This window comes from Triticum urartu, chromosome 7A (assembly GCF_056163025.1).
Source record: "Triticum urartu cultivar PI428250 chromosome 7A, HENAU_Tu73, whole genome shotgun sequence".
Lineage (NCBI taxonomy): Eukaryota > Viridiplantae > Streptophyta > Magnoliopsida > Poales > Poaceae > Triticum > Triticum urartu.
The window spans coordinates 598,170,818-598,185,348 of NC_141879.1; positions in this window are offsets into that span (position 1 = coordinate 598,170,818).

Here is a 14,531-nt window from a genome sequence, read left to right on the forward strand (position 1 = left end):
TCACCTCCCTTGTCCTCCCATCACTCGACTCCTCTAAAGGTATCTTTCTTGAACTAAAATAATGACAAAATCTGCATATATAAAGAAGGGAGCTGGCTCTAGAGGTAAGCCATCTTAGTAGTGAGTGAGGAACTTGTGTCTTCAGCTCTTATTCTTGCCCGCTTCCATTGTTCAAGCTAGCTACCACTAGCTACTTCTCTCATCGATAGCATGGCCATTTCATCAAATACGGTCGTGGTTTTCATGTTGCTGCTCAGTACTGCCTTCATGCAGCTTCCTGTGCCAGCTGATGCAAGGAGGCTAGAAGTGAAGGCGCCTATCATCAGCGTGCGTCCTCCCTGCACTGGAAGGGGCACTCTGGAGGCGCCTGCTGAGCAAGTCGAGTCGACAACTCCAGGTCATAGCCCTAGCATTGGCCATAATAGTCCACCAAACTGAGATGGCCCGATGCTGCTTCGTTCCATACCAGGACTTTGCAGCTTGGTATATGATACTCCTGTGGTGTATTCTCTGTGTGTTTGTTACGAAAGGCATAAGGCATGCGATCGACGCTAGGGGAGATTTTGTTTCCCTTATATTTGTTTTGTCACCAGTGAAACTTGTGCCTGCATTTTCTTTCGCTCTTACGTGAAAAACTTTTGCTTACCGTTGTCTCCGAGGAGGGCCTATTGATCTGTAGCAGTTTGGTTTTAGAATTTTTTTACTCTTCCTATGTTGTAAACTTGAGGAGGTATATGTGAGCTTGTTGAAAGTTTTCCTGCAATGATGACGTAAAGTTGAAAGAGATCCATTGTGAATGGCACTTTGGTTTCCCATCTAAATGGAACAGCTTAGCTCGGTACTGGTCTACTGGATCCATCTATGTAACCGTTGCACAATACCTTCAATATAAACATTAAGTTTGTGTAAATTGGTCAAGGCTAAAATATTTGTTAAGAAAGCCCTTAGAATATAGGGGCATACTTTGCTGAAGGAACAGATGCATCTTCACAAACAAGGCCTCGTGTCCAGCCTCTGTTGTTGGTGGTCTTGTCAATGATCTGCACCTGATCCGGCTGAATGTAGCAGAACATTAGCTGAAACATCCATGTACAGGCAGCCCCTGGGGTCACTGCTTTTTCGTTTTTCTTATGCTTCCTCCCTCTCTTTCTCCAATGTGTTTTCCTCTTGTACAATCCTAATCTATAATGCAAAGGCAGAGCACCTGCCATTTTCCCCTCAAAAAAGAATAACACAAGTTTGTAAATTGTTTGGTTTCTTACTTCCCTTGGAACTCTATGTACTTGACCATCTATTTTCCTAACCAGTTTCATTCTTATGGCTGTATTCCTGTTGCATACACTTGATTCAAACAGCTAGCCAGGATACACGCTCGTTGCGAAGTGAGCTAATCTGTCCACAATTATTTTGCCTCACTGAGTGTTTTCATTTGCAGTTACCCTGGAAATTCATGCCATAAAGGAATTAAAAGAATCATAGTATAGTCAACATTGTTGCCCAGGGTCTCTCTTTTATGTTTTATAGATGTCCCTTTTCTTGTACTGGGTTGCATTCTGTGTGTGAGAGAGACAAGTTGGCTGTGCCGTACTACAATTCTAAAGAACTTTGTTATGCTGTACACCTTTTTCTCTTTGGTTCAGGGCCAAAGCATGCAGCAGCAGCTGTACTATGATCTTAAAATACTTCAGCCAACTATGTGCACAGATCACTTGCTGGTCCCAGTTCATAATCAAATCACAGTGTACTAGGTAGTACTCCGTGCTAATGCAACTCTATTGTATTGCTACTAAAAACCGCGGCATCATGTACCAAACTTTTGGTGACAGCTCTTGTAGCGGTTCATGGTTGTAAATTGCCTGATATTTTCCCACCCTAGCAGTCAAACATTTAACATATCGTATTGTTTTATATATTTAACATATCGTATTGTTTTATATACATTAATGTTCAGTTGGTGTTGCACAAACTTGAATAAGACAGCCAGCTAGTATGTTCATTTCAAAGTGGTCTGATCATGTTCAAAGAAAAAGTTGTCTGACCTCTGCATAAGATATATTTCTGCCAAGGCTTTCTTTTTTCTGGAAGTCTGTGTTGTACTGAGTTACACTTCTAAAGGACTTGCCTGGATTATACATTTTTTTTCTGTACTGATAGAGTGATTGTATACAACTCTAAAAGACTAGTCTGAGTTATACAACTCTGTACAGAGACATAGACGGATCGGCGCCCTTCATGCCAGAGTGAGAGGGTAGGGAGCCGCCATTGGAGATGGAGAAGGTTATTAACTTATTACTGAATCGGCTTGAGCCCATGGAGCTGACGAGGGCGTTTCTTCACCTGCTGGTTGTTTCTTCTCCTAAAGACCCGGCTTCTGTCTGTCTGATTTTTAGCAACTTCAAGCTGAGCTTGTGCTCTAGACTTCAGATTTTTGCTGCTTGTCTGATTGATGTTTGTTAGCAGTTTGCACAGCACTACGTATCTTTCAACCGCCGCGTTTGTTTCTTTGTAAGTTGTTGGTCCTTGTAAACCTGGCCGGCCCATGACTTTGTTAATTCAGAGATGAGCTCATCGCGAGCCTCCGTTTTACAAAAATGGCTGTATTGCACACTTGTGAAGTTGGGTCTTTTATTGTACTGTATACTCCTCTGTAAAGAAATATAATAGCGTTTGGACCACTACAACGCTATTATATTTCTTTACAGAGGGAGTACTTCTAAAGATCTTGGCTGTGTTATATCCATTGGTTTAGGGGCAAAGCATGCATGCAGCAGCAAGTGGTACCATGATGTTAGAATATGAAGGAAGTGCACAGATCACTCAATGGTCCCAGTTTTTAAACAAATCACAGGGTACTAGGTAGCACTGCATGCTAACGCATCTCATCACTTTTGCAAAAGGAAACCTAGTTGTTGCTAAAAATTGACCAGCAACTGCTAGTGTCTGAGAAGGTTATTTCCTGATTAAGGCATGTCGGAGTTGTGATAGCTTATTTATAACACATCTTGTTTGTTTTTTAATCTTCCCCAGATCTGTTGGAATCTCCATCATCTGTGTTCAGCAATACCATGCTGCTTTTCTGTGGGGGAGAGCAGAGCTAGTGTGTGATGTCCTAAGCTTGCTGAGATATTGTATGTATATATTTTTATTTTGCTTTTGTAGAAAATAAATGGTTTACCTCAGCGCGCCAGGTTATAAAGTTTTCCTTTTGGTCATTACTATGAACTATATGTCGTAGGCTTCGCCCATTAACTGCAAATGTCAACTGAATGGTGATGCATGCCATCAGTCCTATGTGTCTCCACATCAGTCACTTTGACAACCCTAATATATGCGGTCAAATTACACCCGCTTGTTCGATCCAACTGCATGTCTACTTCAGTTGCTCCTAGGATTTCAAGAGTGGCCACTGAATTGGAAAATCTTATCCTCCGGTATGGAAAAAATACTTATTCCGAAGTGCTTCCTTTTGTTTTGTTTTGCGGGGGAAGTGCTTTCTCTGGCCCTTGAATAGCTGATCATGTGAAGGTCAAGAGAATGCTATGAAACGATAACGTGTAAATTTTGTGAAAAATTGTAGGTTAAGGAATGCTAACCATTTTATTATCTCGTCATGGAGGACACGAACCATTTTACTATCTTATTTCTCATCTGCCGAATATGCTGAATTGGGTTGTCATGTGTGCGAGAACCACCCACATGTCACCTAAAAGATTGAAATTCTGAACTGTTGTAGCTTTAATATGTAGGGACATGGTCTAAATTCGATGGATCGCTGTTAAAAATACACACTCAGTGAACTCTCGTAGCTTGTGCACATAGATGCTGTTCTTTTTTCTTTTCTTTTTTGCGGGTTACATAGATGCTGTTCAAAAGCAGCCCAACAGCTTTAGGACATCTCCAACGTCCACCATGCAAATTTCCTCCCTCATCCGTCCGCAGACAGAGGGACCAGTTCATAGATACGGACGCGAAAGGCAGCCATCCAACGCTGCCCGAATATATCCGGTCTCCCTATTTTTTTTAAAGTCCACACTTCAATGGCAGCATACATAGACTACACACGTTCAAATGTTTAAATGCAGCGGTAGTTTAAACTAAAAAGAACAAATATTACATTCTAACATTGTTGTTCCTTTAACAACCCACAGATGTTCAATAAGATCTTTCTTCGGCTGCTCGTGAGTTGCTCGATGCCGAATTTATTGATGCGTTTAAATAAACTCTTCAAATGTAGTCATATTCTGGTCTCAAAGTTTGATAGGATCGCCCATATTCTCAAATTCTAGAGCTACGGCAGCATCCTCACCCTCATCCTCCACGATCATGTTGTGCATAATCACACAACATGTCATCAACTCCCACAAGGTCTCTGGATCCCATTACTTAGCAGGTCCACGAACAAGTGCAAAACGGGCCTGCAGAACTTCAAATGCCCTGTCGACATCCTTTCTAGCTGCTTCTTGTCTTTGAGCAAAGTGATATATTTTCTGGCCAACTGGGTTATAGATGATGTTGACAAAGGTAGCCCACAGATGATAGATACTGTCAACCATATAGTAGCCCATGTTGTACTCATGTCCATTGAACAGTATAGTGGCATGAAGTTTTTCCTTCAACCAGCCTCGCAAATAATGGTGATCGATGCAACACATTGATGTCATTGTGAGACCAGGGCATGCCAAAGTAAGCGTGCCAAATACAAAGATCATGTGATGCAACTGCTTCAAGAATGATATTGTTGGGGAACGTAGCATGCAATTTCAAAAAAATTCCTACGATCACGCAAGATCTATCTAGGAGATGCATAGCAATGAGAGGGGGAGAGTGTGTCAACGTACCCTCGTAGACCGAAATCAGAAGCATTAGTTTAACGCGGTTGATGTAGTCGAACGTCTTCTCGATTCAGCCGATCAAGTACCGGACGTACGTCACCTCCGAGTTCAGCACACGTTCAGCTCAATGACGTCCCTCAAAATCTTGATCCACCAAAGTGTCGAGGGAGATTTTCGTCAGCATGACGGCGTGGTGACGGTGATGGTGAAGTGATCCGCACAGGGCTTCGCCTAAGCACTACGATAATATGACCGGAGGAGTAAACGGTGGAGGGGGGCACCGCACACGGCTAAGAACAATTGATGTGCCTTAGAGGTGCCCCCTGCCCTTGTCCAATTCAGACTCCCCATGGGGGGGACCCCTTGTGGGCTGCCTTGACTCTTCCCTATGGCCCATGTGGCCCATTACTTCCCCCGGGGGGTTCCGATAACCTCCCGGTACTCTGATAAATACCCGAAACCATTCCAGTGTCCGAATACTATCATCCAATATATCAATCTTTACCTCTCAACCATTTCGAGACTCCTCGTCATGTCCGTGATCTCATCCGGGACTCGAACAATCTTCGGTCACCAAAACACATAACTCATAATACAAATCGTCACCGAACGTTAAGCGTGCGGACCCTACCGGTTCGAGAACTATGTAGAAATGACTGAGACATATCTCCGATCAATAATCAACAACGGAACCTGGATGCTCATATTGGTTCCTACATATTCTACGAAGATCTTTATTGGTCAAACTGCAATGACAACATACGTTATTCCCTTTGTCATCGGTATGTTACCTGCCCGAGATTCGATCGTCGGTATCTTCATACCTAGTTCAATCTTGTTACTGGCAAGTCTCTTTACTCGTTCCGTAATGCATCATCCTATAACTAACTCATTAGTCACATTGCTTGCAAGGCTCATCATGATGTGCATTACCAAGAGGGCCTAGAGATACCTCTCCGATACTCGGAGTGACAAATCCTAATCTCGATCTATGCCAACCCAACAAACACCTTCGGAGATACCTGTAGAGCATCTTTATAATCACCCAGTTACCTTGTGACGTTTGATAGCACACAAGGTATTCCTCCGGTATTCGGGAGTTGCATAATGTCATAGTCAAAGGAATATGTATAAGTCGTGAAGAAAGCAATATCAATAAAGCTTAACGATCATTATGCTAAGCTAACGGATGGGTCTTGTCCATCACATTATTCTCCTAATGGTGTGATTCCATTCATCAAATGACAACACATGTCTATGATTAGGAAACTTAACCATCTTTGATTAACGAGCTAGTCTAGTAGAGGCATACTAGGGACACATTGTTTTGTTTATGTATTCACACATGTATCAAGTTTCCGGTTAATACAATTCTAGCATGAATAATAAACATTTATCATGATATAAGGAAATATAAATAACAACTTTATTATTGCCTCTAGGGCATATTTCTTTCAGTCTCCCACTTGCACTTGAGTCAATTATCTAGATTACATTGTAATGATTGTAACACCCATGGAGTCTTGGTGTTGATCATGTTTTGCTCGTGGAAGAGGCTTAGTCAACGCGTCTGCAACATTCAGATCCGTATGTATTTTGCAAATCTCTATGTATCCCTCCTTGACTTGATCACAGATGGAGTTGAAGCGTCTCTTGATGTGTTTGGTTCTCTTGTGAAATCTGGATTCCTTTGCCAAGGCAATTGCTCCAGTATTGTAACAAAAGATTTTCATTGGACCCAATGTACTAGGTATTACACCTAGATCGGATATGAACTCCTTCATCCAGACTCCTTCATTTGCTGCTTCCGAAGCAGCTATGTACTCCGCTTCACACGTAGATCCCGCCACGACGCTTTGCTTGGAACTGCACCAACTGACAGCTCCACCATTTAATATAAATACGTATCCGGTTTGCGAGTTAGAGTCATCCGGATCAGTGTCAAAACTAGCATCAATGTAACCCTTTAAGACGAGCTCTTTGTCACCTCATAAACGAGAAACATATCCTTAGTCCTTTTCAGGTATTTCAGGATGTTCTTGACCGCTGTCCAGTGATTCACTCCTGGATTACTTTGGTACCTCCCTGCTAAACTTATAGCAAGGCACACATCAGGTCTGGTACACAACATTGCATACATGATAAAACCTATGGCTGAGGCATAGGGAATGACTTTCATTTTCTCTCTATCTTATGCAGTGGTCGGGCATTGAGTCTGACTCAACTTCACACCTTGTAACACAGGAAATAACCCTTTCTTTGACTGATCCATTTTGAACTTCTTCAAAACTTTATCAAGGTATGTGCTTTGTGAAATTCCAATTAAGCATCTTGATCTATCTCTATAGATCTTGATGCCCAATATATAAGTAGCTCCACCGAGGTCTTTCATTAAAAAATTCTTATTCAAGTATCCTTTTATGCTATCCAGAAATTCTATATCATTTCCAATCAACAATATGTCATCCACATATAATATTAGAAACGCTACTGAGCTCCCACTCACTTTCTTGTAAATATAGACTTCTCCGAAAGTCTGTATAAAACCATATGCTTTGATCACACTATCAAAGCGTATATTCCAACTCCAAGATGCTTGGACTAGTCCATAAATGGATTGCTAGAGCTTGCACACTTTGCTAGCACCTTTAGGATCGACAAAACCTTCTGGTTGCATCATATACAACTCTTCTTTAAGAAATCCATTAAGGAATGCAATTTTGACATCCATTTACCAGATTTCATAATCATAAAATGCGGCAATTGCTAACATATTCGGGCAGACTTAAGCATCGCTGCGGGTGAGAAGGTCTCATCGTAGTCATCTCCTTGAACTTGTCGAAAACCTTTCGCAACAAGTCGAGCTTTGTAGATAGTAACATTACCATCAGCGCCAGTCTTCTTCTTGAAGATCCATTTATTCTCTATGGCTTGTCGATCATCGGGCAAGCCAACCAAAGTCCACACTTTGTTCTCATACATGGATCCCATCTCAGATTTCATGGCCTCAAGCCATTTCGCGGAATCTGGGCTCATCATCGCTTCTTCATAGTTCGTAGGTTCGTCATGGTCTAGTAACATGACTTCTAGAACAGGATTACTGTACCACTCAGGTGCGGAACATACTCTAGTTGACCTACGGGGTTCAGTAGTAACTTGATCTGAAGTTTCATGATCATCATCATTATCTTCCTCACTAATTGGTGTAGGCATCACAGGAAATTTTTTTTGTGATGAACTACTTTCCAATTCAAGAGAAGGTACAATTACCTCATCAAGTTCTACTTTCCCCGCACTCACTTCTTTCGAGAGAAACTCCTTCTCTAGAAAGGATCCATTCTTAGCAACAAATATCTTGCCTTCGGATCTATGATAGAAGGTGTACCCAACATTTTCTTTTGGGTATCCTATGAAGACGCACTTCTTCGATTTGGGTTCGAGCTTATCAGGCTGAAGCCTTTTCACATAAGCATCGCAACTCCAAACTATAAGAACAACAGCTTAGGTTTCTTGCCAAACCACGGTTCATATTGTGTCGTCTCAACGGATTTAGATGGTGCCCTATTTAACGTGAATGCAGTTGTCTCTAATGCATAACCCCAAAACGATAGTCGTAAATCGCTAAGAGACATCATAGATCGCATCATATCTAATAAAGTACGGTTACGACGTTCGGGCACACCATTACGCTGTGGTGTTCTATGTGGCTTGAGTTGTGAAACTATTCCACATTGTTTTAAATGAAGACCAAACTCGTAACTCAAATATTCGCCTCCACGATCATATGGCAGAAACTTTATTTTCTTGTTACAATGATTTCCACTTCACTCTGAAATTCTTTGAACTTTTCAAATGTTTCAGACTTGTGTCTCATTAAGTAGATATACCCATATCTGCTCAAACCATCTGTGAAGGTCAGAAAATAACGATACCCGCCGCGAGCCTCAACACTCATCGGACCGCATACATCGGTATGTATTATTTCCAATAAGTCAGTGGCTCGCTCCACTGTTCTGGAGAATGGAGTCTTAGTCATCTTTCCCATGAGGCATGGTTCGCAAGCATCAAATGATTCATAATCAAGTGATTCGAAAAGTCCATCCGCATGGAGTTTCTTCATGCGCTTTACACCAATATGACCTAAACGGCCATGCCACAAATGAAGGAAATATGCCCTAGAGGCAATAATAAAGTTGTTATTTATATTTCCTTATATCATGATAAATGTTTAATATTCATGCTAGAATTATATTAACCGGAAACTTAGTACATGTGTGAATACATAGACAAACAGAGTGTCCCTAGTATGCCTCTACTTGACTAGCTCGTTAATCAAAGATGGTTAAGTTTCCTAGCCATAGACATGTGTTGTCATTTGATGAACGGGATCACATCATTAGAGAATGATGTGATGGACTAGACCCATCCGTTAGCTTAGCACTATGATCGTTTTTTATTGCTATTGCTTTCCTCATGACTTATACATGTTCCTATGACTATGAGATTATGCAACTCCTGAATACCGAAGGAACACATTGTGTGCTATCTAACATCACAATGTAACTGGGTGATTAAAAAGATGCTTTAAAGGTGTCTCCGATGGTGTTTGTTGAGTTGGCATAGATCGAGATTAGGATTTGTCACTTCGTGAGGTATCTCTGGGCCCTCTCGGTAATGCACATCACTATGAGCCTTGCAAGCAATGTGACTAATGAGTTAGTCACGGGATGATTCATTACGGAACGAGTAAAGAGACTTGCTGATAACGAGATTGAACTAGGTATGATGATACCGACGATCGAATCTCGGGCAAGTAACATACCGATGACAAAGGGAACAACGTATGTTGTTCTACGGTTTGACCGATAAAAGATCTTCGTAGAATATGTAGGAACCAATATGAGCATCTAGGTTCCGCTATTGTTTATTGACCAAAGATGTGTCTCGGTCATGTCTACATAGTTCTCGAACCTGTAGGGTCCGCACGCTTAACGTTCGATGATGATATGTATTATGAGTTATGTGATTTGATGTAACGAAGGTTGTTCGGAGTATCGGATGAGATCACGGACATGACGAGGAGTCTCGAAATGGTCGAGACATAAAGATTCGTATATTGGAAGGTTACATTCGGACATCGAAATGGTACGGGTCGTTTCGGATAAGTTTCGGAGTACCGGGGGTTACCGGAACCCCCTCCGGGAAGTTATTGGGCCTTATGGGCCTAGTGGTGGAAGAGAGGAGGCAGGCCAAGAGGTGGCGCGCGACCCCTAGCCCAAACCGAATTGGACTAGGGCTAGGGGGCCCGGCCCCCCTTTCCTTCTCTTCTTCCTCTCCTTCCTTCTTCTCCTACTTGGACTAGGAAAGGGGGAAACCTACTCCTACTAGGAGTAGGAATCCCCCCCTTGGGCGTGCCCCTTGAGGCCGGCCCTCCTCCTCCTCCCCTCCTTTATATACGGGGAGGGGGCACCCCATAGACACACACGTTGATCTTTAGCCGTGTGCGGTGCCCCTCTCCATAGTTTTCCACCTCGGTCATATTATCGTAGTGCTTAGGCGAAGCCCTGCGTCGGTAACTTCATCATCACCGTCAACACGCCGTCATGCTGACGCAACTCACCCTCGGCCTCAGCTGGATCAAGAGTACGAGGGACGTCATCGAGCTGAATGTGTGCAGATCGTGGAGGTGCCGTGCATTCAGTACTTGATCGGTTGGACCATGAAGACGTTCGACTACATCAACTGTGTTACTAAACGCTTCCGCTTTCGGTCTACGAGGGTACGTAGACACACTCTCCCCTCTCGTTGCTATGCATCTCCTAGATAGATCTTGCGTGATCGCATGATTTTTTTTGAAATATGTGTTCCCCAATAGTGGCATCCGAGCCAGGTCTATGCGTAGATGTTATATGCATGAGTAGAACAGAAAGAGTTGTGGGTGATAATAGTCATACTTCTTACCAACATGTCATACTTTGATTCGGCGGTATTGTTGGATGAAGTGTCCCAGACCGACATTACATGACCGCGTTCATGAGACTGGTTCTACCGACGTGCTCCGCACACAGGTGGCTAGTGGGTGTCTGTTTCTCCAGCTTTAGTTGAATCGAGTGTGATGATACGTCTCCAACGTATCTATAATTTTTGATTGTTCCATGCTATTATATTATCTGGTTTGGATGTTAATGGGCTTTATTTTACACTTTTATATTATTTTTGGGACTAACCTACTAACCCAAGGCCCAGTGCAAATTGCTGTTTTTTTGCCTATTTTAGTGTTTCACAGAAAAGGAATATAAAACGGAATCCAAACAGAATGAAACCTTAGGGAGAGTTATTTTTGGAACAAACATGATCCAGAGGACTTGGAGTGGACGTCAAGAAACAAACGAGGAGTCCACGAGGCAGGGGGCGCGCCTACCCCCCTGGGCGCGCCCTCCCCCCTCGTGGGCCCCTCATGGCTCAACCGACCTACTTCTTCCTCCTATATATACTCATATACCCTGAAGACATCCAGGAGCACCACGAAACCCTATTTCCACCGCCGCAACCTTCTGTACCCAAGAGATCCCATCTTGGGGCCTATTTCGGAGCTCCGCCGGAGGGGGCATCGATCACGGAGGGCCTCTACATCAATTCCATGGCCTCTCCGGTGATGTGTGAGTAGTTTACTTCAGACCTTCGGGTCCATAGTTATTAGCTAGATGGCTTCTTCTCTCTCTCTGGATCTCAATACAAAGTTCTCCTCGATCTTCTTGGATATCTATTCGATGTAACTCTTTTTGCGGTGTGTTTGTCGAGATCGGATGAATTGTGGATTTATGATCAAGTCTATCTATGAACAATGTTTGATTCTTCTCTGAAATCTTTTATGCATGATTGGTTATCTTTGCAAGTCTCTTTGAATTATCAGTTTGGTTTGGCCTACTAGATTGATCGTTCTTGCAATGGGAGAAGTGCTTAGCTTTGGGTTCAATCTTGTGGTGCTCGATCCCAGTGACAGAGAGGGAAATGACACGTATTGTATTGTTGCCATCGAGGATAAAAAGATGGGGTTTATATCATATTGCTTGAGTTTATCCCTCTACATCATGTCATCTTACCTAATGCGTTACTCTATTCTTATGAACTTAATACTCTAGATGCATGCTGGATAGCGGTCGATGTGTGGAGTAATAGTAGTAGATGTAGGCAGGAGTCGGTCTACTTGTCACGGACGTGATGCCTATATACATGATCATGCCTAGATATTCTCATAATTTATTCACTTTTCTATCAGTTGCTCGACAGTAATTTGTTCACCCACCGTAATACTTATGCTATCTTGAGAGAAGCCACTAGTGAAACCTATGGCCCCCGGGTCTATCTTTTATCATATAAGTTTCCAATCTATTTTATCTTGCAATCTTTATATTTCAATCTTTATCATAAAAATACCAAAAATATTATCTTTTCATCTCTATCAGATCTCACTCTCGTTAGTGACCGTGAAGGGATTGACAACCCCTTTATCGCGTTGGTTGTGAGGTTCTTATTTGTTTGTGTAGGTACGAGGGACTTGCGTGTGGCCTCCTACTAGATTGATACCTTGGTTCTCAAAAACGGAGGGAAATACTTACACTACTTTGCTGCATCACCCTTTCCTCTTCAAGGGAAAACCAACGCAGTGCTCAAGAGGTAGCAAGAAGGATTTCTGGCGCCGTTGCCGGGGAGTCTACGCACAAGTCAAGACATACCAAGTACCCATCACAAACTCTTATCCCTCGCATTACATTATTTGCCATTTGCCTCTCGTTTTCCTCTCCCCCACTTCACCCTTACCGTTTTATTCGCCCTCTTTTCCGCCCCTTCTCTTTTCTAGTTTGTCTCTTTTTGCTTGTTTCTTGTTTGCTTGTGTGTTGGATTGCTTGCTTGTCATGATGGCTCAAGACAATACTAAATTGTGTGATTTTTCCAATACCAACAATAATGATTTTATTAGCACTCCGATTGCTCCTCTTACCGATGCCGAATCTTGTGAAATTAATGCTGCTTTGTTGAATCTTGTCATGAAAGATCCGTTTTCCGGCCTTCCTAGTGAAGATGCTGCTACCCATCTAAACAACTTTGTTGATTTGTGTGATATGCAAAATAAGCAAGATGTGGATAATGATATTGTTAAACTGAAGCTATTCCCGTTTTCTCTTAGAGATCGTGCTAAAACTTGGTTTTCGTCTTTGCCTAAAAATAGTATCGATTCATGGAATAAGGGCAAAGATGCTTTTATCTCTAAATATTTTCCTCCCGCTAAGATCATCACTCTTAGAAACGAAATTATGAATTTTAAGCAACTTGATCATGAACATGTTGCACAAGCTTGGGAGAGAATGAAATTAATGATACGTAATTGTCCTACACGTGGTTTAAATCTTTGGATGATTATACAATTTTTTTATGCCGGATTGAATTTTACTTCTAGAAATCTTTTAGATTCGGCCGCCGGAGGCACTTTTATGGAAATCACTTTAGGAGAAGCTACTAAACTCCTAGATAATATTATGGTTAATTATTCTCAATGGCATACCGAAAGATCTACTAAAAAAAGTGCATGCTATAGAAATTAATGTTTTGAGTGGAAAGATGGATGAGCTTATGAAATTGTTTGCTAGTAAGAGTGTTTCTTCTGATCCTAATGATATGCCTTTGTCTACCTTGATTGAGAATAATAATAAATCTATGGATGTGAATTTTGTTGGTAGGAACAATTTTGGTAATAACGCGTATAGAGGTAATTTTAATCCTAGGCCGTTTCCTAGTAATTCCTCTAATAATTATGGTAATTCCTACAACAATTCTTATGGAAATTATAATAAGATGCCCTCTGATTTTGAATCTAATATTAAAGAATTTATTAGTTCGCAAAAGAGTTTCAATACTTTGATTGAAGAAAAATTGTCTAAGATGGATGAGTTGGCTAAGAACGTGGATAGAACTTCTCTTGATGTTGATTCTTTGAAACTTAGATCTATTCCCCCTAAGCATGATATCAATGAGTCTCTCAAATCTATGAGAATTTCCATTGATGAGTGCAAAGAAAGAACCGCTAGGATGCGTGCAAAAAAAGATTGCTTTGTGAAAGCGTGTTCTTCTATTTTCCATGATAATAATGATGAAGATCTAAAAGTTATTGATGTGTCCCCTATTAAATCTTTGTTTTGCAATATGAATCTTGATAATGATGGGATTGGAGATGATTCAACTTTAGTTAAAAGGCGTCCCAATGATTCAGAGTTTTTAGATCTTGATGCAAAAATTGATAAAAGTGGGATTAATGAGGTCAAAACTTTAAATAGCAATGGACCCACTATCTTGTATTTCAAGGAATTTAATTATGATAATTGTTCTTTAATAGATTTTATTTCCTTGTTGCAATCCGTGCTAAATTCTCCGCATGCTTATAGTCAAAACAAAGCTTTTACCAAACATATCGTTGATGCCTTAATGCAATCTTATGAAGAAAAGTTTGAATTTGAAGTTTCTATCCCTATTAAACTTCATTATGAGTGGGAACCTACTATTAAAATTAAAATTAAAGATCATGAATGCTTTGCTTTATGTGATTTGGGTGCTAGTGTTTCCACGATTCCTAAAACTTTGTGTGATTTGCTAGGTTTCCGTGAATTTGATGATTGTTCTTTAAACTTGCATCTTCGGATTCCA